The 25,271-nt window shown below is 57.2% G+C and overlaps 1 pseudogene; it reads left to right on the plus strand.

Moving 5' to 3' along the window:
- The first annotated feature begins 20,516 nt into the window (after positions 1-20,516).
- LOC134056808 (M-phase inducer phosphatase 2-like) lies at positions 20,517-24,808 on the plus strand (annotated as a pseudogene).
- Positions 24,809-25,271: the final 463 nt, after the last annotated feature.

A 25,271-nucleotide genomic window follows, 5' to 3' on the forward strand; every position in this document is an offset into this window, starting at 1 on the left:
CCCAGAGTTAAAGCCCAACGTCCCCCAGCTAGGGAGAGAGGATACACCCCACGAGCGGACCTGTGGTTCTTTCTGCGTGACCATGGGGAAGACATGAGGAGGTGGGATGGGAAACCCACTTCTGCCCTGGCAGCGCAGGTGCGTCAACTCAAGGAGGGAAACACTAACCAAAGGAGCTCCACTAAAGTGAAGGTAGCCTCAACTTCCCATAACCAAGATGCAGGGTATTACAAAAGGGAGGATGATTTGTCAGATCCCCTTGAGGGAACCTCCAACATGTATGCCCAGGAAGGAAATAATAACCAGTGCTAGAGGGGCCCTGCCTCTAGCCAGGGAGAGGCACGGGAAAACCGGGTCTTTTGGACGGTGTGGATCCCATGGCCTGGCACATCAGAGCCACAAAAACATAGGGCATTAGTTGACACTGGTTCACAGGTCACCCTAATACCATCAGAACATGTTGGGGAAGAGCCTGTTTCTATTGCTGGGGTGACAGGGGGATCACAGGAATTGACTTTGCTGGAGGCTGAGGTGAGCCTGACTGGGAAAGAGTGGCAGAAGCATCCAATTGTGACTGGCCCAGAGGCACCGTGTATTCTAGGCATAGACTTCCTGAGGAATGGCTATTACAAAGACCCAAAAGGACTCAGGTGGGCTTTTGGAATAGCTGCTGTAGAGGCAGAAAACATTAAGCAATTGAACACCTTGCTTGGACTGTCAGAGAACCCATCTGTAGTGGGACTCCTGAAGGTGAAGGAGCAGCAAGTGCCAATTGCCACCTCCACAGTGCACCACCGGCAGTACAGGACAAATCGAGATGCCGTGATCCCCATCCACAAGATGATCCGTGAGCTGGAGGGCCAAGGGGTGGTCAGCAGAACCCACTCACCCTTCAACAGCCCCATCTGGCCTGTGCGCAAGTCTGATGGAGAATGGAGATTGACTGTGGACTACCGTGCATTGAATGAAGTGACTCCACCGCTGAGCGCTGCCGTGCCGGACATGCTGGAACTCCAGTACGAGCTGGAGTCCAAGGCAGCAAAGTGGTACGCCACCACTGACATTGCCAATGCATTTTTCTCCATTCCTCTGGCAGCAGAGTGCAGGCCTCAATTTGCTTTCACCTGGAGGGGCGTGCAGTACACCTGGAACCGACTGCCCCGGGGGTGGAAACACAGCCCCACCATCTGCCATGGACTGATCCAGGCTGCACTGGAAAAGGGTGAAGCTCCAGAACATCTGCAATACATTGATGACATCATTGTGTGGGGGAACACGGCAATGGAAGTATTTGAGAAAGGAGAAAAGATCATCCAGATTCTGCTGGGAGCCGGTTTTGCCATCAAGAGGAGCAAAGTCAAAGGTCCTGCCCGAGAGATCCAGGTCCTGGGAGTAAAGTGGCAAGACGGGCGGCGCCAAATCCCCACTGAGGTCATCAATAAGATCACCGCGATGTCTCCACCAACCAACAAGAAGGAAACACAAGCTTTCCTAGGTGCCATAGGCTTTTGGAGAATGCACATTCCTGAGTACAGCCAGATCGTCAGCCCTCTCTACCTGGTCACCCGGAAGAAGAACGAATTCCACTGGGGCCCTGAGCAGCAGCAAACCTTTGCCCAGATCAAGCAGGAGATGGCTCATGCTGTAGCCCTCGGCCCAGTCAGGACGGGACCAGAGGTGAAGAATGTGCTCTACTCTGCAGCTGGGAACAAGGGCTTGTCCTGGAGCCTTTGGCAGAAGGTACCTGGTGAGACCCGAGGCCGACCTCTGGGATTCTGGAGCCGAAGTTACAGAGGGTCTGAAGCCAACTACACCCCAACAGAGAAGGAGATCTTGGCTGCTTATGAAGGAGTTCAAGCTGCCTCAGAAGTGATTGGCACAGAAGCACAGCTCCTCCTGGCACCCCGACTACCAGTGCTGGGGTGGATGTTTAAAGGGAAGGTCCCCTCTACCCACCACGCCACCGATGCCACATGGAGCAAGTGGATTGCCCTCATCACACAGCGCGCCCGTATCGGAAACCCAAATCGCCCTGGGATTTTGGAAATAATTACAAACTGGCCAGAAGGTGAAAATTTTGGTCTTGCCGATGAAGAGGAGCAAGAACAAGTGACCCGGGCTGATGAAGCCCCACCATACAACCAACTGGCAGCAGATGAAACTCGCTACGCTCTTTTCACTGACGGTTCCTGTCGCATCGTGGGGATGAACCGGAAGTGGAAAGCAGCCGTATGGAGCCCCACACGACAGGTTGCACAAGCTACTGAAGGAGAAGGTGGATCAAGTCAACTTGCTGAACTCAAAGCCGTTCAGCTGGCCCTGGACATTGCTGAAAGAGAGAAGTGGCCAAAGCTTTACCTTTCCACTGATTCATGGATGGTAGCCAATGCTCTGTGGGGCTGGCTGGAAAGATGGAAAAAAGCTAACTGGCAACGTAGGGGAAAACCAATCTGGGCTGCTGATGAGTGGAAAGACATTGCCAGTCGGGTAGAGAAGCTACCCGTAAAGGTCCGTCATGTAGATGCCCATGTCCCCAAGAGTCGGGCTAATGAGGAGCACCAACACAATGAGCAAGTAGATCAGGCTGCAAGGATAGAGGTGTCACAGATAGACTTAGACTGGCAACACAAGGGAGAGTTGTTCCTGGCTCGATGGGCCCACGATGCCTCAGGTCACCAAGGCAGAGATGCTACCTATAAGTGGGCACGAGACCGAGGGGTGGATCTCACCATGGACAGTATTTCCCAGGTTATCCATGACTGTGAGACGTGTGCTGCCATCAAGCAAGCCAAGCGAGTGAAGCCCCTCTGGTATGGGGGGCGGTGGTCCAAATATAAGTATGGGGAGGCCTGGCAGATTGACTACATCACACTGCCTCAGACACGCCAAGGCAAGCGCTACGTGCTGACCATGGTAGAAGCCACCACTGGATGGTTGGAGACCTACCCTGTGCCTCATGCCACTGCCCGCAACACCATCCTGGGCCTGGAAAAACAAGTCCTTTGGAGACATGGTACCCCTGAGAGAATTGAGTCAGACAATGGGACTCATTTCAAGAACAGCCTCATAAGCACCTGGGCCAGAGAACACGGCATCGAGTGGGTGTACCACATTCCTTATCACGCACCAGCGGCTGGGAAAGTGGAACGGTGCAATGGGCTGCTTAAAACCACCTTGAAGGCACTGGGTGGGGGGACTTTCAAAAACTGGGAGATTAATCTACCAAAGGCCACATGGTTAGTGAACATCCGAGGTTCCACTAATCGAGCAGGCCCTGCCCAGTCTGAGCCCTTGAGAACACCAGATGGGGACAAGGTTCCAGTGGTGCATATGAGAGGTATGCTAGGAAAAACTGTTTGGGTGAACCCTGCCTCCAGCAAAGACAATCCAATTCGGGGGGTGGTTTTTGCTCAAGGGCCAGGGTGTACCTGGTGGATCATGCAAAGGGATGGAAAGACCAGATGCATCCCCCAAGGAGACCTTGTTTTAGGGTGAACTACCTACAATACTGTGCCTGTATCTGTAACTGTATGGATGTCTATAATTTGAAGATTTTTAATTTGATTTGGCATGATGGTAGGGGAAAATTCGGGGTGGATAATGTTGAGGGTTAGTTCTTTCTTTTTTTTTCCTCTGTGGAATTTTCCCCATTGTCAAGCTAAGATACCTGTTGACTGGGCCCTGGTGACAAGGGGGAGGGGACGGGAGGGAAGAGTGAAACCCCGCGAGATTCAAACAGCCAGAAGAGGAAGCGGAAGGCTGGGTCTCGGCCCATTTTCCCCATGGAGTTCGGATGAGAAGGACGATCGCCGCCGGTGTCCCATCCCTGCGTCGGGAAACCACCATCGGACCCTGCCCGGCTGTCTTCTCGCTGTGAACTACCACCATCCAGCACTCTACCGAGCACCGGGACCGACACCGTGAGCGGAGAGCTCTCTCTCTCCATCTCTCTCTCCCCCTGGGACAGCTCTGCCATCACCCCCAGCCCTCCTGCGGCTCTGCGGGACCTGCCCGCCCCCAGCACCGGGAACTGCAGCTCAGGGAAAAGGTGCCTGCAGCCAAAAAACACTGGGACTGAGTTACTGTTCTGTTTGTGGCTAATTTCATAGCTCTTGTTGTTCTTGTTAGTCTTGTTAAATATACTAGTAAAGAACTGTTATTCCTACCCCCATATCTTTGCCGGAGAGCTCTCTTAATTCCAAAATTATAATAATCGGAAGAATCACATTTTCTTTCAGTCCAAGGGGAAGCTTCTGCTTTCCTTGGCAAACACCTGTCCTTCAAACCAGGACAGCTTGGCAGGACCCCTGGGAAACTTGGGGCTGCTGTGGGACCCCCGCAGCCAGGACACTCTCTTTTCTCAGGAGGTCTCCTGAACTTTGCAGCATTCCCCTCTGAGCTGGGACACTCATTCCTCCCAGCAGGACTCCCAGAAAGTGTGGCAGCCCCCATTTGGGGGTTAGGGTACATCAAGACACTCAGGAGCATTATTCCCTCATGTTCTGAAACCCTCCTGTAGTCATTAAGCCCCCCTGTCCATGGGATCCCCAAGGTATTGACGCCCCTTGTGAGTGTGGCTGTGCTCATCAGGACCCCCAGGCCAGTAACACCTCATCCCTCTGCCTGGGACCCCCAAAGCCATGTCACCCTCATGAGAGGGGGGTGCTTCTGGTCTTTGCAGGACCCCCAGGGCTGTGGCAATAATTTTCTGGGGGACAGAGCTCTGTGGGATCCCCATGGCTGTGGGGTCTGGAAGGGGTGGGTGTCCTTAACACAAGGGTCCCCCATTCTGACCCTGGCAAGTGGCCACCCAGTGCCAAGTGCTTCAGTCATCCTTCCATCCTCCCCTCCACCTTCCCACATTCCTGATCCGCTCCCTAGAGGGGCTTTTCTATGCGCCCCCTTCCCCAGCCAGGTGACAGTGGCCTGGATATTTGTGTTGGGCCTTGCCTTTGCTTTGGTTTGGCCCCGCGAGAGAACCCAAAAAATATCCCCCAAATCCTCCTGGCTCCCCATTTGCGCCTCCTGGTCCCCACACCCGTGTCCTGCTCCCTCCCAAGCTGCCCATCAATAATCCTATTTTCAAGCTGTTGGAAGGGGCATCTGCACACACACATGGGCCAAGAGGTGTGCCCTCAATTAAAGAAAAGGTTGTGGAGGTCAGCAATAAAGGGGCTGTGGCATACAAGGAAGGCCACTTAACCTGCCCCAAAACTGAGCAGATAAAGCAGAAAACAGCAATACAAATCGCCACTCAGAAGAGCAGAAGAAATGACTCCACAAAATGGCTAAACTGAGGATCTTTGCTAAAATCATCTGCAACTTCATTCTGTGTCAAATCCCCTTTCAGCTCTTCAAATGTTTTAAGGCAGCAGTTGACAATACTTGAACAGCATAAAATGTCACTAGAGTGGCACAGAGCTTTCTCAGAATTCCTGTTCTATATATAAATGTGTGTATATATATATATATATATATATATATATATATACACACGTAAAAATACATAGAATTTGCTGTTAGCAGGAGGAACTGGTGCTTTTTGCAGGGCTGTGTCAGAGCTGCTGGCTCTCAGCAGTGGAACAGCGCCTTCCAAACACCCGTGAAGTTTGGACTCCAAACACCCGTGGGGCTGGGCTCCTTCGGCACGCTTGATCTCCAAGTGGGAGAAAAGCGAGATTAGTTCCAGACTGTGATTTCCGCCCCCCCCCCCCCCCCCACCCAGGTCTCTACTTAGCTCTCTTAAAATTCCAACACTTCTGGCGCATCCATGAGGAAACTGAGGCAGGCTGGAAGCACAGGGGAAATAAACACTAGGGACTCAAGGGCGTGCTTGCAAGAGCAAAGGAATCAAGCAGCTTTAAGCACAATTAACTGATTTTGGTTACGTTTAATACAGAAATAAGAGTTTTCTGGCTGGTACACAGAGCAGGCCATGCACAGCCGCCTTTAAAAAAAGAAAGTCCGCTATTAAGAAGGTCCAAGATTTCAAGCTTGCGTTCTTGTGGCTGCATGTGGCAGTCGGGGTTGTGAGGGTGGCATTAGGGCACAAGTTTGTCGCGCTGCAGGAGACACGGGAGGGACCGAGTGTCCCCTGCACTGACAGGGCGCGGCCCCGCCCGTCGTGAGGGCAGCGCTGGACACGCCCTTTTCCTGCTGGCCACGCCCTTTTTCTGCTGGACACGCCCCCTTTCGCCTCTGAAACCGCCCCCTCGTCTGCGGCTCCGCCCCCAAGCGCCTCGCGCGCCTCTCTTTGGCCCTCGCGCCCACTGCGACCTCCCATTGGCTGGGGGAGTCGCCTCGTGCGCGCCGCGGCCTCCCATTGGCTGCGGCTGCCGCTGGTGTTGTTATTCCTGTTACTGCTCTAAGCGGGAGCGGCGCGGGTGGCACCTGTCACCTCTGCTCGCCTCCTGTCGCCTCCGGCCACCTTTTATCACTTTTTGTCACCTTTTATCGCCTCTTATCGCCTTTTATCAACTCCCGCCTCTCACTGCCATCTCTTTGCACCTCTTACTTCTTGCCGTCTCTTGTCCCCCGTCCCCGGTTACTTGCCGGAGCTCGCTCTCTCGGTCCCTGCCCGGGCCATGTCACTGCGCGGTGGCCGCGGGCTGGCGGCCATCTCCCCTCTGCCCTCCCCGGGCACAGCCGCGCTCACGCCGCTGTCACTGGATAGGGCTGACCCGGCGGTCCCGGACAGGTGACGGGGGTGGCCGGGGTGCCTTTGTCCGGGGCTCGTGCCAAAGGACGCTTTTTGGGATCCCTCCTTCAGCTCCTGCCTCCGCCTCGCCGGGCCAAGAAGGGGCACCCGGGCCACGGACACTGCCCCGTGTCACCGACACTTGTCCGCCCGCAGGTACCAGGACACCCCTCAGAGGGGACGCGGGGCGCTGCCCCTCCCGCGGCTGTGGCACACGCTGTCCCCGGAGCCGCTGGCCTCGGACTGTCCCGGGGACTCGGTGTCCTCGCAGCCCACGGATCCAGGTGAGGGACTGCGGCTGCTCCGCCCCACAGCCGTCCCCAACCGCTGCTGGCTCTGGGGTCGTGCCGAAGGTGTGGGAGGGGGGTCCGAGGGGCTCGAGGCTTTTTGGGGAGTGATGGGCAGGAGCCCGTGCCTGCGGTCCCTGGGGCTCAGCCAGGAGCCGCTCCGCTGGGGACCCTGCTCGGGGTGACCCGCGGTATTCATTCCATGTGGGACCGCTGCTCCCGACGGCGCTGCCACCCGCCTGCTGGGGGCCTCCCTGCCCGGACCCATCCTGCCCGCTGTCCTGGGCTGCGGCCAGCTCCCCGATCCCCACACCGCGGCTATCCCTGTCCCTTGTTCCCGCAGCACTGGCACCGGACTCCCCCACACAGCAGAGCTCCGCAGCCGTGAGGGAAAAGTGAGTGGCCCCATCCCCGTGTCCCCCCGGGGACACCTCCTGGCCCTGGCCCTGGCCCTGCCTCTCCCGAGCAGCAGGGCTCGGTCTAAGCCCGGCTGTGTCCCCCAGTCTGTGTCTGGGAGGTGACAACCTGGGCTGCTTGGGCAGGGATGCGGATGCCACCCCCCCATAAAACTCATCTCTGCTCTCCCCACAGCTTCCAGAAAATGATGCCGAACTCTGGGAGACGTCTCAAAGAGTAAGTGGAGGGGCTGTGTCCTTGCGGCAGGACACGAATGCTAGGCTGTCCCCGTGCTCAGGCTGTCCCTGTCCCAGACCCAAGAGCCAGGCTGTCCCCGTGCCCCTGCTGGGGTCCCACCCACTCAGGCCATTGGTGTTCGTTCAGTACCTGCCCCAGGTTCCTTTGGGGAGCTGTGGCTGCCCCGGGGAGCTGTTACCCCACCCTGAGGACGTAGGGGACAGAGGTGACAGTGGCAGAGGGGTGGGACACAGCGCTTTCATTCCACCCTTTCCTTTCCCTCCTCTTGCAGCAGGAAGCTCCTTGGCCAGAGGATGCACTCCTTGCCGGTAGGTGCTGGAGGCTGTGCAGGATCCTGCCGAGTCCCCGGACGAGCAGGGACGAGGAAGATGGAGCCAGCAGCGGGGGCAGGGATCCCGCACCTGTGCAGCACCTCTCACCCCCTGGCTGTCCCACAGAAGTGTCAGCTGGAAGCCAGACCGGTCCTGAAGGACATCTCCCAGCTCCAGGTGCGCAGGGACAGAGTGCAGCAGCGCCAGACGGAGCCCGAGGATGAGGGGGCAGCGGGACCTGGGGGTCAGGGAGGGGGCAGAGGGGTGCTGATCCCGTGTCTTCCCCCGCTGCAGGAGGGCTTTGGCCCCAAAAAGCTGCAGAGGCCGGGCCAGCGGGACCGGCTGCCCGCCGGCCATGGGGCTGCCAGGAGGAACCTTCTTGCCCAGAGCCCTTCCCGCACACCAGAACTGCTGGTGAGAGACTGGAGGGTTTGGGAGGGCACCAAGAATGGCTGATCCTGCGGCTGGACGCGTTGGAGCTGCTGCCACAACCTCCCCATGGGTGGGGGCCAGCGGATGTGGGAGATGGGCGGGCTGGGAGGTCATTGGGACACCCTGACTGCAAGCCTGGAATGCACTGGGAGGTGGATGGAGCTTGGGTACGGGATCCATCCCTGCGTGGGGGTGGAAAGCAGCTGACAGGACTTGTCCCCTTCACCATCTCCTCTGCTTCTCCCCCAAGTCCCCCCAGCTGGTGCTCTGGCAGAGCGATGCCACCATGTGCCAGGGGATGGAGAACGGGCTGACCACGCCAGTGATGAAGAAGGAGGAGGCAAAGCTGGTATGTGGCAGCCTTTGGCATAGGATGGAGCCCCACAGTCCCCTCTCGGGGTCTCCAAAGGGGCCCAAGGTCCCTGAGGTGGGGGCTGGTTGGTGAGCAGCACCAGCCCTGCTGCTGGGGGCTCCCAACACCCCAGGCAGCAGCACGGGCTCTCCCCACAGCGTGCGGGGAAGCGCAGCCAGTGCCGGCAGCTCTTCCGCTCGTCCTGGCTGCCCGGCAGTGTCCCCAGGCCCGTCCTGAAGCGGGGACAGCCCTCGCACAGGGGCACCCCTGTCAAGGCTAAGAAGCAGAAGAGGGTGTCTGGCAGTCCTGACCAGGAGGCGTCGGTGCAGTTGGTGGGTGATGGGGAAGGGGAGGAGTGGGACCAGCCTGTCCAGCAGCACTGGGCCACGTCCCTGCTGTTCCAGAGCCTCTGATGTCATCTGGGGCTGTGTGTGTCTCCACAGGGAGTGGGGCTGGAGCCTTCCAGATCCGCCCAGCTTGAGGAGATGGAGAAAGTGCTGGCCAGCGATGAGCAGGAGCTCATTGGGGACTTCTCCATGGTAGAGCCACGAGGATGGGGCAGGGCTGCATTATTGGGAACAGGGACCATCACTGGAGCCCTGCAAGAGCCCAAAGCCAGCTGGTGGCCCTTGGCTGGGGACACAGGGCTGTGACTGCCCAGCATGCAGTCCCTGCACTGGATAAAGAGCCCCATCACTGCTCCTCTGGGTCCATGCCAATGCCACGGCCACATGTATCTGCCCTTTCCCCTCCTGTGGGTGCAGAACTGACCACTGGGAGCTCCTGGGCTGGGGGGACAGGTGCCACCCCCAGGACGTGTCCCTAGGACAGGGATGACCCCGCATCCTCTCTCCTCCAGCCTCACCTCCTGCCGACGGTGGAAGGGAAGGACCCAAGCCTGAAGTACATCTCCCCTGGCACGGTAAGGGGACAGTGACCCTTTTCCAGGCCCCCCAAGGGGCTGCCTGCCTACTCCACCCCCCACCTGCCCCCGTGTGTCCCCCCTTGGTGACTTGTTCCCCCCGCAGCTGGTGGCAGTGCTGACGGGGCACTTCAGCAGCTTCCTCGAGAGCAGCATCGTGGTGGACTGCCGGTACCCCTACGAATACGAGGGGGGCCACATCACGGTCAGAACTCCACGCTCCCCCCGCCCTCTGTGCTCCTGGGACTGGGAGGAACGGGAGGAACCGCCACGAGGGGTTGAGCATAACGCCAGCAAGGGGTTCAGGATCGCCCGGGATTTGTTGAGTACCCTCTGAGAGATGAAGCAAAGATATAGAGCTCCCAGAGAGGAGTAAAGCAGCCTCACCAGAGGTACTCTGAGCCTCCAGAGAGCTTGAGCAGCCCCTCAGGAAGGGTACAGAGCTGCCCAGAGGGACAGAGCAGCCCCAAGGGGAGTGTCAAGACACTCCCTAAAAGGTTGATTCCCAGCTGGAAAGAGGAGCATGACAGTGGGGGAGGCTGTGGGGCAGCGTCCGTGGGTCCCTGCAGAAAATGAAATGGGAGGCAGAGTGGAGAAAGGTGCCTCGTGTGTCCGTCCCCAGGGTGCTGTCAACCTGCCGCTGCAGCGGGATGTGGAGGAATTCCTGCTGGAGCAGCCCAGTGTGGCGCTGGACAGCAGCAAGAGGGTGATCGTCATCTTCCACTGCGAGTTCTCTGTTGAAAGGGGCCCCAAAATGTGAGCGATGCCTCGGTGGGGGGAGGGCACTTTGGGGTCTGCCCGTCCCCCAGGCACGCCTGGATCCCCGCACGGGGCTGATCCCGTGGCCTTTCCCTGAGTCACAGGTGCAAGTTCCTGCGGGAGAGGGATCGGTCCTGCCACGAGTACCCGCAGCTGCAGTACCCTGAGCTCTATGTCTTGAACGGGGGGTACCGCGAGTTCTTCTTCCAGTTCCCGGTGAGTCCCCTCCCGGTGTCCCCTCGCTGGCAGGAGCTGAGGGGGGCGCACGGCAGTGGGGAGGGGCAGTTCTGGCTCTGAGCCCCTTCCCTGCAATGGGGCTGACGGAGCCGTGCGTTGCAGAGCCACTGCGAGCCCCGGGACTATCGGCCCATGGCGCACCCGGCGTTCAAGGAGGAGCTGCGCAAATTCCGCGGGCAGAGCCGGCGCGGCCGGCGGGAGCTCTTGGTCCGCGGGCGGGACCTGTGACCATCCATCCATCCATCCATCCATCCATCCATCCATCCATCCATCCATGCATCCCACCGGGGAACAACTGTAGGAAGAGTTCCCTTGGCCAGGGATGCGCCTCGGCTTGCTCTTGTTTGTTAGGATGTGTTTGGGAAGGTATTTAGAGTTAAGATTGGTTTTGCGTTTGTTTATTGTTACAAATGGTTTTGTTTTGTTTTTTGCTATAAGTATTTTTTATTTATGGTCTTCCATATTTTTTGTTTATTGTAAACACTTTATTGTTATTAATATTTTTGTGTTTGTCTGTTGCTAGGATGGTTTGTTAATTACAATGTCTGTTAATAAACTCCTATTGTAGGAGAACAAACCTGGCTCCTGAGCTGTCCCTGCCCACTCCAGGGCTCTGCAATAGGAACGGAGGGGTGGGGGGACGGGCAGGCTGGGATGGAGGACTCTGGGGCTCTGGGGACAGGGACAGCTGCTGGCAGAGGACAGGGATAGGGTTTCCCTGGGCTGTGGTGGCTTCCCCACAGACAAGGTGGGTGGGGAAGGGGCAAGTGTTGGCCCCTTGGCTGCTGCTCCTGCAGGGTGGGGCAGCAGCAGTATGGCCCTGGACCCGCATGGGACCCTCTTTCCTGGACATGCTGGGCTTGTGTTGAGGGTTAGTTCTTTCTTTTTTTTCCCTCTGTGGAATTTCCCCCATTGTCATGCTAAGATACCTGTTGACTGGGCCCTGGTGACAAGGGGGAGGGGACGGGAGGGAAGAGTGAAACCCCGCGAGATTCAAACAGCCAGAAGAGGAAGCGGAAGGCTGGGTCTCGGCCCATTTCCCCCGCGGAGTTCGGACGAGAAGGACGATCGCCGCCGGTGTCCCATCCCTGCGTCGGGAAACCACCATCGGACCCTGCCCGGCTGTCTTCTCGCTGTGAACTACCACCATCCAGCACTCTACTGAGCACCGGGACCGACACCGTGAGCGGAGAGCTCTCTCTCTCCATCTCTCTCTCCCCCTGGGACAGCTCTGCCATCACCCCCAGCCCTCCTGCGGCTCTGCGGGACCTGCCCGCCCCCAGCACTGGGAACTGCAGCTCAGGGAAAAGGTGCCTGCAGCCAAAAAACACTGGGACTGAGTTACTGTTCTGTTTGTGGGTAATTTCATAGCTCTTGTTGTTCTTGTTTGTCTTGTTAAATATACTAGTAAAGAACTGTTATTCCTACCCCCATGTCTTTGCCTGAGAGCTCTCTTAATTCCAAAATTATAATAATCGGAAGAATCACATTTTCTTTCAGTCCAAGGGGAAGCTTCTGCTTTCCTTGGCAAACACCTGTCCTTCAAACCAGGACAGATTTTGGCCACCCAACGTGGGGCCCGAGGGCATTGAGAGAAAAGGGTGAAAAAGGAATAACAGTTCTTGAGTTACCTCAGTTTTGTGTTAGGTGGCATCATGTTGTCCAGCTTACCGTGGTTTGGGCTCCATGTGGCCACAGCTTTATCTCTCCCATTTGCAATCCCTTACTTGAACATGGGTCCTATAACTCAGGCTGCTGTAACTATTATCCAGTTCCTTTTGTGGGCTGATAACGTGAGAAATTCATGGATTTTTAACTTCCTCTGGAAGGTGGGCACATGGATTCGGAGCTATCACACTCTAACTGTATGTTTTTGGGGCTACTTTAATAATGGTACATACTGTGAGGATATGACACCAGGGAAAATTTTGTCCCAACCCCTTACACAGTTTTTTGGGTCTGCTCCACCAGCTTTTGAGGGGTTCAAATCTCTTCTAAGCAGTAATGATGTCATACAGTGGCTGACATTGCTAATAGGCCTTGTAAACCTGTTCTATTTAACATTCCGAGATGAGGGGAGATTGACTTGGATGACAACCCTGATACGTCCCCCAAGGAATAGGGATCCTGCCCCAGAGCCTGGCCCTGCCCCAGAGCCTGGCTCTGCCCCAGAGACTAAGGACTCTGCCCCAGAGACTGACCCTGCCCCTGCCCCAGAGACTAAGGATTCTGCCCCAGAGACTAAAGATTCTGCCCCAGAGGTTAAGGATGTTGCCCCTGAGCCTGATTCTGCCCCAGAGCTCACCTCAGAAAGGAACCATCCAGAGTGGGTGGGGTTTCTAGTGAAGGAGATGGGCCAAATGCTGAAGGAGTACCTTTCCCCAGCTCTTGAGAAACTCTCCCTCTGCCTTAAAGAGGGAGAACCTGATGGTGCAGCAGTGGAACCCACAAATGTTACATCTCTCCAGGCTCCAGCTGAACTGCAAGGGCACTCACAGCCAGCAGCAGTTGCCCCCGTGGAAACTAGAAAGTCTAAGGTGAAAACAAAGCACCTAGATAATAATGATCAGAAAGCAGGGCCCTCACAACCAGCAGGGGAGCCAGAGGTTGAGATCGTCACAGAGTCCCTGTCATACGAGAGTCTCCGTACTCTGCGTAAAGATGTTGTACGAAGGGGCCGTGAGGCTTTTACAACGTGGTTACTGCGGGTCTGGGACCTTATGGGTACAGGTGTGCAGCTGGATGGTACTGAGGCAAGGAATTTGGGACCCCTAACCCAGGACTCAGGTGTGGATCACATATTCGTAAGGGAACGAGGCCCCCTTTCCCTCTGGGAGCGGCTTTTAATGAGTGTAAGAGAGAGGTTTGTCCATAGAGAGAGAATGCAGGAGCACCACCATAGAATGCGCTGGAAAACCGCTGAGGAGGGGATCCAACAGCTGAGAGAAGTAGCAATACTGGAAGTACTCTTTGGGAGGGGTGGACAACATGACAATGACCCCGACAAGGTCAGGTGCACAGGGCAGATGTTGTGGAATCTGGCACACCTGGGGCCATCTCAATACACCACATTCATTGCAGCCATTAATGCTGACACCAACCACGAGACAGTGGGTTCTGTTGCCGATAAGCTCAGAAATTTTGAGAGTATAATGAATGGCCCAATGCAGGCTCAGGTCTCTGCCGTGATTAGGGAACTCAGAGAGGAGTTCAAGGAGGAGATAAGAGGGGTGAGGGAGGAGATGAGGAAGGTCAATGCAGCACCAGTGCGAGTCACAGATCCCAGAGTTAAAGCCCAACGTCCCCCAGCTAGGGAGAGAGGATACACCCCACGAGCGGACCTGTGGTTCTTTCTGCGTGACCATGGGGAAGACATGAGGAGGTGGGATGGGAAACCCACTTCTGCCCTGGCAGCGCAGGTGCGTCAACTCAAGGAGGGAAACACTAACCAAAGGAGCTCCACTAAAGTGAAGGTAGCCTCAACTTCCCATAACCAAGATGCAGGGTATTACAAAAGGGAGGATGATTTGTCAGATCCCCTTGAGGGAACCTCCAACATGTATGCCCAGGAAGGAAATAATAACCAGTGCTAGAGGGGCCCTGCCTCTAGCCAGGGAGAGGCACGGGAAAACCGGGTCTTTTGGACGGTGTGGATCCCATGGCCTGGCACATCAGAGCCACAAAAACATAGGGCATTAGTTGACACTGGTTCACAGGTCACCCTAATACCATCAGAACATGTTGGGGAAGAGCCTGTTTCTATTGCTGGGGTGACAGGGGGATCACAGGAATTGACTTTGCTGGAGGCTGAGGTGAGCCTGACTGGGAAAGAGTGGCAGAAGCATCCAATTGTGACTGGCCCAGAGGCACCGTGTATTCTAGGCATAGACTTCCTGAGGAATGGCTATTACAAAGACCCAAAAGGACTCAGGTGGGCTTTTGGAATAGCTGCTGTAGAGGCAGAAAACATTAAGCAATTGAACACCTTGCTTGGACTGTCAGAGAACCCATCTGTAGTGGGACTCCTGAAGGTGAAGGAGCAGCAAGTGCCAATTGCCACCTCCACAGTGCACCACCGGCAGTACAGGACAAATCGAGATGCCGTGATCCCCATCCACAAGATGATCCGTGAGCTGGAGGGCCAAGGGGTGGTCAGCAGAACCCACTCACCCTTCAACAGCCCCATCTGGCCTGTGCGCAAGTCTGATGGAGAATGGAGATTGACTGTGGACTACCGTGCATTGAATGAAGTGACTCCACCGCTGAGCGCTGCCGTGCCGGACATGCTGGAACTCCAGTACGAGCTGGAGTCCAAGGCAGCAAAGTGGTACGCCACCACTGACATTGCCAATGCATTTTTCTCCATTCCTCTGGCAGCAGAGTGCAGGCCTCAATTTGCTTTCACCTGGAGGGGCGTGCAGTACACCTGGAACCGACTGCCCCGGGGGTGGAAACACAGCCCCACCATCTGCCATGGACTGATCCAGGCTGCACTGGAAAAGGGTGAAGCTCCAGAACATCTGCAATACATTGATGACATCATTGTGTGGGGGAACACGGCAATGGAAGTATTTGAGAAAGGAGAAAAGATCATCCAGATTCTGCTGGGAGCCGGTTTTGCCATCAAGAGGAGCAAAGTCAAAGGTCCTGCCCGAGAGATCCAGGTCCTGGGAGTAAAGTGGCAAGACGGGCGGCGCCAAATCCCCACTGAGGTCATCAATAAGATCACCGCGATGTCTCCACCAACCAACAAGAAGGAAACACAAGCTTTCCTAGGTGCCATAGGCTTTTGGAGAATGCACATTCCTGAGTACAGCCAGATCGTCAGCCCTCTCTACCTGGTCACCCGGAAGAAGAACGAATTCCACTGGGGCCCTGAGCAGCAGCAAACCTTTGCCCAGATCAAGCAGGAGATGGCTCATGCTGTAGCCCTCGGCCCAGTCAGGACGGGACCAGAGGTGAAGAATGTGCTCTACTCTGCAGCTGGGAACAAGGGCTTGTCCTGGAGCCTTTGGCAGAAGGTACCTGGTGAGACCCGAGGCCGACCTCTGGGATTCTGGAGCCGAAGTTACAGAGGGTCTGAAGCCAACTACACCCCAACAGAGAAGGAGATCTTGGCTGCTTATGAAGGAGTTCAAGCTGCCTCAGAAGTGATTGGCACAGAAGCACAGCTCCTCCTGGCACCCCGACTACCAGTGCTGGGGTGGATGTTTAAAGGGAAGGTCCCCTCTACCCACCACGCCACCGATGCCACATGGAGCAAGTGGATTGCCCTCATCACACAGCGCGCCCGTATCGGAAACCCAAATCGCCCTGGGATTTTGGAAATAATTACAAACTGGCCAGAAGGTGAAAATTTTGGTCTTGCCGATGAAGAGGAGCAAGAACAAGTGACCCGGGCTGATGAAGCCCCACCATACAACCAACTGGCAGCAGATGAAACTCGCTACGCTCTTTTCACTGACGGTTCCTGTCGCATCGTGGGGATGAACCGGAAGTGGAAAGCAGCCGTATGGAGCCCCACACGACAGGTTGCACAAGCTACTGAAGGAGAAGGTGGATCAAGTCAACTTGCTGAACTCAAAGCCGTTCAGCTGGCCCTGGACATTGCTGAAAGAGAGAAGTGGCCAAAGCTTTACCTTTCCACTGATTCATGGATGGTAGCCAATGCTCTGTGGGGCTGGCTAGAAAGATGGAAAAAAGCTAACTGGCAACGTAGGGGAAAACCAATCTGGGCTGCTGATGAGTGGAAAGACATTGCCAGTCGGGTAGAGAAGCTACCCGTAAAGGTCCGTCATGTAGATGCCCATGTCCCCAAGAGTCGGGCTAATGAGGAGCACCAACACAATGAGCAAGTAGATCAGGCTGCAAGGATAGAGGTGTCACAGATAGACTTAGACTGGCAACACAAGGGAGAGTTGTTCCTGGCTCGATGGGCCCACGATGCCTCAGGTCACCAAGGCAGAGATGCTACCTATAAGTGGGCACGAGACCGAGGGGTGGATCTCACCATGGACAGTATTTCCCAGGTTATCCATGACTGTGAGACGTGTGCTGCCATCAAGCAAGCCAAGCGAGTGAAGCCCCTCTGGTATGGGGGGCGGTGGTCCAAATATAAGTATGGGGAGGCCTGGCAGATTGACTACATCACACTGCCTCAGACACGCCAAGGCAAGCGCTACGTGCTGACCATGGTAGAAGCCACCACTGGATGGTTGGAGACCTACCCTGTGCCTCATGCCACTGCCCGCAACACCATCCTGGGCCTGGAAAAACAAGTCCTTTGGAGACATGGTACCCCTGAGAGAATTGAGTCAGACAATGGGACTCATTTCAAGAACAGCCTCATAAGCACCTGGGCCAGAGAACACGGCATCGAGTGGGTGTACCACATTCCTTATCACGCACCAGCGGCTGGGAAAGTGGAACGGTGCAATGGGCTGCTTAAAACCACCTTGAAGGCACTGGGTGGGGGGACTTTCAAAAACTGGGAGATTAATCTACCAAAGGCCACATGGTTAGTGAACACCCGAGGTTCCACTAATCGAGCAGGCCCTGCCCAGTCTGAGCCCTTGAGAACACCAGATGGGGACAAGGTTCCAGTGGTGCATATGAGAGGTATGCTAGGAAAAACTGTTTGGGTGAACCCTGCCTCCAGCAAAGACAATCCAATTCGGGGGGTGGTTTTTGCTCAAGGGCCAGGGTGTACCTGGTGGATCATGCAAAGGGATGGAAAGACCAGATGCATCCCCCAAGGAGACCTTGTTTTAGGGTGAACTACCTACAATACTGTGCCTGTATCTGTAACTGTATGGATGTCTATAATTTGAAGATTTTTAATTTGATTTGGCATGATGGTAGGGGAAAATTCGGGGTGGATAATGTTGAGGGTTAGTTCTTTCTTTTTTTTTCCTCTGTGGAATTTTCCCCATTGTCAAGCTAAGATACCTGTTGACTGGGCCCTGGTGACAAGGGGGAGGGGACGGGAGGGAAGAGTGAAACCCCGCGAGATTCAAACAGCCAGAAGAGGAAGCGGAAGGCTGGGTCTCGGCCCATTTTCCCCATGGAGTTCGGATGAGAAGGACGATCGCCGCCGGTGTCCCATCCCTGCGTCGGGAAACCACCATCGGACCCTGCCCGGCTGTCTTCTCGCTGTGAACTACCACCATCCAGCACTCTACCGAGCACCGGGACCGACACCGTGAGCGGAGAGCTCTCTCTCTCCATCTCTCTCTCCCCCTGGGACAGCTCTGCCATCACCCCCAGCCCTCCTGCGGCTCTGCGGGACCTGCCCGCCCCCAGCACCGGGAACTGCAGCTCAGGGAAAAGGTGCCTGCAGCCAAAAAACACTGGGACTGAGTTACTGTTCTGTTTGTGGCTAATTTCATAGCTCTTGTTGTTCTTGTTAGTCTTGTTAAATATACTAGTAAAGAACTGTTATTCCTACCCCCATATCTTTGCCGGAGAGCTCTCTTAATTCCAAAATTATAATAATCGGAAGAATCACATTTTCTTTCAGTCCAAGGGGAAGCTTCTGCTTTCCTTGGCAAACACCTGTCCTTCAAACCAGGACAGCTTGGCAGGACCCCTGGGAAACTTGGGGCTGCTGTGGGACCCCCGCAGCCAGGACACTCTCTTTTCTCAGGAGGTCTCCTGAACTTTGCAGCATTCCCCTCTGAGCTGGGACACTCATTCCTCCCAGCAGGACTCCCAGAAAGTGTGGCAGCCCCCATTTGGGGGTTAGGGTACATCAAGACACTCAGGAGCATTATTCCCTCATGTTCTGAAACCCTCCTGTAGTCATTAAGCCCCCCTGTCCATGGGATCCCCAAGGTATTGACGCCCCTTGTGAGTGTGGCTGTGCTCATCAGGACCCCCAGGCCAGTAACACCTCATCCCTCTGCCTGGGACCCCCAAAGCCATGTCACCCTCATGAGAGGGGGGTGCTTCTGGTCTTTGCAGGACCCCCAGGGCTGTGGCAATAATTTTCTGGGGGACAGAGCTCTGTGGGATCCCCATGGCTGTGGGGTCTGGAAGGGGTGGGTGTCCTTAACACAAGGGTCCCCCATTCTGACCCTGGCAAGTGGCCACCCAGTGCCAAGTGCTTCAGTCATCCTTCCATCCTCCCCTCCACCTTCCCACATTCCTGATCCGCTCCCTAGAGGGGCTTTTCTATGCGCCCCCTTCCCCAGCCAGGTGACAGTGGCCTGGATATTTGTGTTGGGCCTTGCCTTTGCTTTGGTTTGGCCCCGCGAGAGAACCCAAAAAATATCCCCCAAATCCTCCTGGCTCCCCATTTGCGCCTCCTGGTCCCCACACCCGTGTCCTGCTCCCTCCCAAGCTGCCCATCAATAATCCTATTTTCAAGCTGTTGGAAGGGGCATCTGCACACACACATGGGCCAAGAGGTGTGCCCTCAATTAAAGAAAAGGTTGTGGAGGTCAGCAATAAAGGGGCTGTGGCATACAAGGAAGGCCACTTAACCTGCCCCAAAACTGAGCAGATAAAGCAGAAAACAGCAATACAAATCGCCACTCAGAAGAGCAGAAGAAATGACTCCACAAAATGGCTAAACTGAGGATCTTTGCTAAAATCATCTGCAACTTCATTCTGTGTCAAATCCCCTTTCAGCTCTTCAAATGTTTTAAGGCAGCAGTTGACAATACTTGAACAGCATAAAATGTCACTAGAGTGGCACAGAGCTTTCTCAGAATTCCTGTTCTATATATAAATGTGTGTATATATATATATATATATATATATATATATATACACACGTAAAAATACATAGAATTTGCTGTTAGCAGGAGGAACTGGTGCTTTTTGCAGGGCTGTGTCAGAGCTGCTGGCTCTCAGCAGTGGAACAGCGCCTTCCAAACACCCGTGAAGTTTGGACTCCAAACACCCGTGGGGCTGGGCTCCTTCGGCACGCTTGATCTCCAAGTGGGAGAAAAGCGAGATTAGTTCCAGACTGTGATTTCCGCCCCCCCCCCCCCCCCCACCCAGGTCTCTACTTAGCTCTCTTAAAATTCCAACACTTCTGGCGCATCCATGAGGAAACTGAGGCAGGCTGGAAGCACAGGGGAAATAAACACTAGGGACTCAAGGGCGTGCTTGCAAGAGCAAAGGAATCAAGCAGCTTTAAGCACAATTAACTGATTTTGGTTACGTTTAATACAGAAATAAGAGTTTTCTGGCTGGTACACAGAGCAGGCCATGCACAGCCGCCTTTAAAAAAAGAAAGTCCGCTATTAAGAAGGTCCAAGATTTCAAGCTTGCGTTCTTGTGGCTGCATGTGGCAGTCGGGGTTGTGAGGGTGGCATTAGGGCACAAGTTTGTCGCGCTGCAGGAGACACGGGAGGGACCGAGTGTCCCCTGCACTGACAGGGCGCGGCCCCGCCCGTCGTGAGGGCAGCGCTGGACACGCCCTTTTCCTGCTGGCCACGCCCTTTTTCTGCTGGACACGCCCCCTTTCGCCTCTGAAACCGCCCCCTCGTCTGCGGCTCCGCCCCCAAGCGCCTCGCGCGCCTCTCTTTGGCCCTCGCGCCCACTGCGACCTCCCATTGGCTGGGGGAGTCGCCTCGTGCGCGCCGCGGCCTCCCATTGGCTGCGGCTGCCGCTGGTGTTGTTATTCCTGTTACTGCTCTAAGCGGGAGCGGCGCGGGTGGCACCTGTCACCTCTGCTCGCCTCCTGTCGCCTCCGGCCACCTTTTATCACTTTTTGTCACCTTTTATCGCCTCTTATCGCCTTTTATCAACTCCCGCCTCTCACTGCCATCTCTTTGCACCTCTTACTTCTTGCCGTCTCTTGTCCCCCGTCCCCGGTTACTTGCCGGAGCTCGCTCTCTCGGTCCCTGCCCGGGCCATGTCACTGCGCGGTGGCCGCGGGCTGGCGGCCATCTCCCCTCTGCCCTCCCCGGGCACAGCCGCGCTCACGCCGCTGTCACTGGATAGGGCTGACCCGGCGGTCCCGGACAGGTGACGGGGGTGGCCGGGGTGCCTTTGTCCGGGGCTCGTGCCAAAGGACGCTTTTTGGGATCCCTCCTTCAGCTCCTGCCCCCGCCTCGCCGGGCCAAGAAGGGGCACCCGGGCCACGGACACTGCCCCGTGTCACCGACACTTGTCCGCCCGCAGGTACCAGGACACCCCTCAGAGGGGACGCGGGGCGCTGCCCCTCCCGCGGCTGTGGCACACGCTGTCCCCGGAGCCGCTGGCCTCGGACTGCCCCGGGGACTCGGTGTCCTCGCAGCCCACGGATCCAGGTGAGGGACTGCGGCTGCTCCGCCCCACAGCCGTCCCCAACCGCTGCTGGCTCTGGGGTCGTGCCGAAGGTGTGGGAGGGGGGTCCGAGGGGCTCGAGGCTTTTTGGGGAGTGATGGGCAGGAGCCCGTGCCTGCGGTCCCTGGGGCTCGGCCAGGAGCCGCTCCGCTGGGGACCCTGCTCGGGGTGACGCGCAGCATTCCATGCGGGACCGCTGCTCCCGACGGCGCTGCCACCCGCCTGCTGGGGGCCTCCCTGCACGGACCCATCCTGCCCGGTGTCCTGGGCTGCGGCCAGCTCCCCGATCCCCACACCGCGGCTATCCCTGTCCCTTGTTCCCGCAGCACTGGCACCGGACTCCCCCACACAGCAGAGCTCCGCAGCCGTGAGGGAAAAGTGAGTGGCCCCATCCCCGTGTCCCCCGGGGACACCTCCTGGCCCTGGCCCTGGCCCTGGCCCTGCCTCTCCTGAGCAGCAGGGCTCGGTCTAAGCCCGGCTGTGTCCCCCAGTCTGTGTCTGGGAGGTGACAACCTGGGCTGCTTGGGCAGGGATGCGGATGCCATCCCCCCATAAAGCTCATCTCTGCTCTCCCCACAGCTTCCAGAAAATGATGCCGAACTCTGGGAGACGTCTCAAAGAGTAAGTGGAGGGGCTGTGTCCTTGCGGCAGGACACGAATGCTAGGCTGTCCCCGTGCTCAGGCTGTCCCTGTCCCAGACCCAAGAGCCAGGCTGTCCCCGTGCCCCTCCTGGGGTCCCACTCAGGCCATTGGTGTTCGTTCAGTACCTGCCCCAGGTTCCTTTGGGGAGCTGTGGCTGCCCCGGGGAGCTGTTACCCCACCCTGAGGACGTAGGGGACAGAGGTGACAGTGGCAGAGGGCTGGGACACAGCGCTTTCATTCCACCCTTTCCTTTCCCTCCTCTTGCAGCAGGAAGCTCCTTGGCCCGAGGATGCACTCCTTGCCGGTAGGTGCTGGAGGCTGTGCAGGATCCTGCCGAGTCCCGGGACGAGCAGGGACGAGGAAGATGGAGCCAGCAGCGGGGGCAGGGATCCCGCACCTGTGCAGCACCTCTCACCCCCTGGCTGTCCCACAGAAGTGTCAGCTGGAAGCCAGACCGGTCCTGAAGGACATCTCCCAGCTCCAGGTGCGCAGGGACAGAGTGCAGCAGCGCCAGACGGAGCCCGAGGATGAGGGGGCAGCGGGACCTGGGGGTCAGGGAGGGGGCAGAGGGGTGCTGATCCCGTGTCTTCCCCCGCTGCAGGAGGGCTTTGGCCCCAAAAAGCTGCAGAGGCCGGGCCAGCGGGACCGGCTGCCCGCCGGCCATGGGGCTGCCAGGAGGAACCTTCTTGCCAAGAGCCCTTCCCGCACACCAGAACTGCTGGTGAGAGACTGGAGGGCTCGGGAGGGCACCAAGAATGGCTGATCCTGCGGCTGGACGCGTTGGAGCTGCCGCCACAACCTCCCCATGGGTGGGGGCCTGCGGATGTGGGAGATGGGCGGGCTGGGAGGTCATTGGGACACCCTGACTGCAAGCCTGGAATGCACTGGGAGGTGGATGGAGCTTGGGTACGGGATCCATCCCTGCCTGGGGGTGGAAAGCAGCTGACAGGACTTGTCCCCTTCACCATCTCCTCTGCTTCTCCCCCAAGTCCCCCCAGCTGGTGCTCTGGCAGAGCGATGCCACCATGTGCCAGGGGATGGAGAACGGGCTGACCACGCCAGTGATGAAGAAGGAGGAGGCAAAGCTGGTATGTGGCAGCCTTTGGCATAGGATGGAGCCCCACAGTCCCCTCTCGGGGTCTCCAAAGGGGCCCAAGGTCCCTGAGGTGGGGGCTGGTTGGTGAGCAGCACCAGCCCTGCTGCTGGGGGCTCCCAACAGCCCAGGCAGCAGCACGGGCTCTCCCCACAGCGTGCGGGGAAGCGCAGCCAGTGCCGGCAGCTCTTCCGCTCGTCCTGGCTGCCCGGCAGTGTCCCCAGGCCCGTCCTGAAGCGGGGACAGCCCTCGCACAGGGGCACCCCTGTCAAGGCTAAGAAGCAGAAGAGGGTGTCTGGCAGTCCTGACCAGGAGGCCTCGGTGCAGTTGGTGGGTGATGGGGAAGGGGAGGAGTGGGACCAGCCTGTCCAGCAGCACTGGGCCACGTCCCTGCTGTTCCAGAGCCTCTGATGTCATCTGGGGCTGTGTGTGTCTCCACAGGGAGTGGGGCTGGAGCCTTCCAGATCCGCCCAGCTTGAGGAGATGGAGAAAGTGCTGGCCAGCGATGAGCAGGAGCTCATTGGGGACTTCTCCATGGTAGAGCCACGAGGATGGGGCAGGGCTGCATTATTGGGAACAGGGACCATCACTGGAGCCCTGCAAGAGCCCAAAGCCAGCTGGTGGCCCTTGGCTGGGGACACAGGGCTGTGACTGCCCAGCATGCAGTCCCTGCACTGGATAAAGAGCCCCATCACTGCTCCTCTGGGTCCATGCCAATGCCACGGCCACATGTATCTGCCCTTTCCCCTCCTGCGGGTGCAGAACTGACCACTGGGAGCTCCTGGGCTGGGGGGACAGGTGCCACCCCCAGGACGTGTCCCTAGGACAGGGATGACCCCGCATCCTCTCTCCTCCAGCCTCACCTCCTGCCGACGGTGGAAGGGAAGGACCCAAGCCTGAAGTACATCTCCCCTGGCACGGTAAGGGGACAGTGACCCTTTTCCAGGCCCCCCAAGGGGCTGCCTGCCTACTCCACCCCCCACCTGCCCCCGTGTGTCCCCCCTTGGTGACTTGTTCCCCCCGCAGCTGGTGGCAGTGCTGACGGGGCACTTCAGCAGCTTCCTCGAGAGCAGCATCGTGGTGGACTGCCGGTACCCCTACGAATACGAGGGGGGCCACATCACGGTCAGAACTCCACGCTCCCCCCGCCCTCTGTGCTCCTGGGACTGGGAGGAACGGGAGGAACCGCCACGAGGGGTTGAGCATAACGCCAGCAAGGGGTTCAGGATCGCCCGGGATTTGTTGAGTACCCTCTGAGAGATGAAGCAAAGATATAGAGCTCCCAGAGAGGAGTAAAGCAGCCTCACCAGAGGTACTCTGAGCCTCCAGAGAGCTTGAGCAGCCCCTCAGGAAGGGTACAGAGCTGCCCAGAGGGACAGAGCAGCCCCAAGGGGAGTGTCAAGACACTCCCTAAAAGGTTGATTCCCAGCTGGAAAGAGGAGCATGACAGTGGGGGAGGCTGTGGGGCAGCGTCCGTGGGTCCCTGCAGAAAATGAAATGGGAGGCAGAGTGGAGAAAGGTGCCTCGTGTGTCCGTCCCCAGGGTGCTGTCAACCTGCCGCTGCAGCGGGATGTGGAGGAATTCCTGCTGGAGCAGCCCAGTGTGGCGCTGGACAGCAGCAAGAGGGTGATCGTCATCTTCCACTGCGAGTTCTCTGTTGAAAGGGGCCCCAAAATGTGAGCGATGCCTCGGTGGGGGGAGGGCACTTTGGGGTCTGCCCGTCCCCCAGGCACGCCTGGATCCCCGCACGGGGCTGATCCCGTGGCCTTTCCCTGAGTCACAGGTGCAAGTTCCTGCGGGAGAGGGATCGGTCCTGCCACGAGTACCCGCAGCTGCAGTACCCTGAGCTCTATGTCTTGAACGGGGGGTACCGCGAGTTCTTCTTCCAGTTCCCGGTGAGTCCCCTCCCGGTGTCCCCTCGCTGGCAGGAGCTGAGGGGGGCGCACGGCAGTGGGGAGGGGCAGTTCTGGCTCTGAGCCCCTTCCCTGCAATGGGGCTGACGGAGCCGTGCGTTGCAGAGCCACTGCGAGCCCCGGGACTATCGGCCCATGGCGCACCCGGCGTTCAAGGAGGAGCTGCGCAAATTCCGCGGGCAGAGCCGGCGCGGCCGGCGGGAGCTCTTGGTCCGCGGGCGGGACCTGTGACCATCCATCCATCCATCCATCCATCCATCCATCCATCCATCCATCCATGCATCCCACCGGGGAACAACTGTAGGAAGAGTTCCCTTGGCCAGGGATGCGCCTCGGCTTGCTCTTGTTTGTTAGGATGTGTTTGGGAAGGTATTTAGAGTTAAGATTGGTTTTGCGTTTGTTTATTGTTACAAATGGTTTTGTTTTGTTTTTTGCTATAAGTATTTTTTATTTATGGTCTTCCATATTTTTTGTTTACTGTAAACACTTTATTGTTATTAATATTTTTGTGTTTGTCTGTTGCTAGGATGGTTTGTTAATTACAATGTCTGTTAATAAACTCCTATTGTAGGAGAACAAACCTGGCTCCTGAGCTGTCCCTGCCCACTCCAGGGCTCTGCAATAGGAACGGAGGGGTGGGGGGACGGGCAGGCTGGGATGGAGGACTCTGGGGCTCTGGGGACAGGGACAGCTG

The sequence above is a fragment of the Cinclus cinclus genome, chromosome Z (assembly GCF_963662255.1).
Source record: "Cinclus cinclus chromosome Z, bCinCin1.1, whole genome shotgun sequence".
Lineage (NCBI taxonomy): Eukaryota > Metazoa > Chordata > Aves > Passeriformes > Cinclidae > Cinclus > Cinclus cinclus.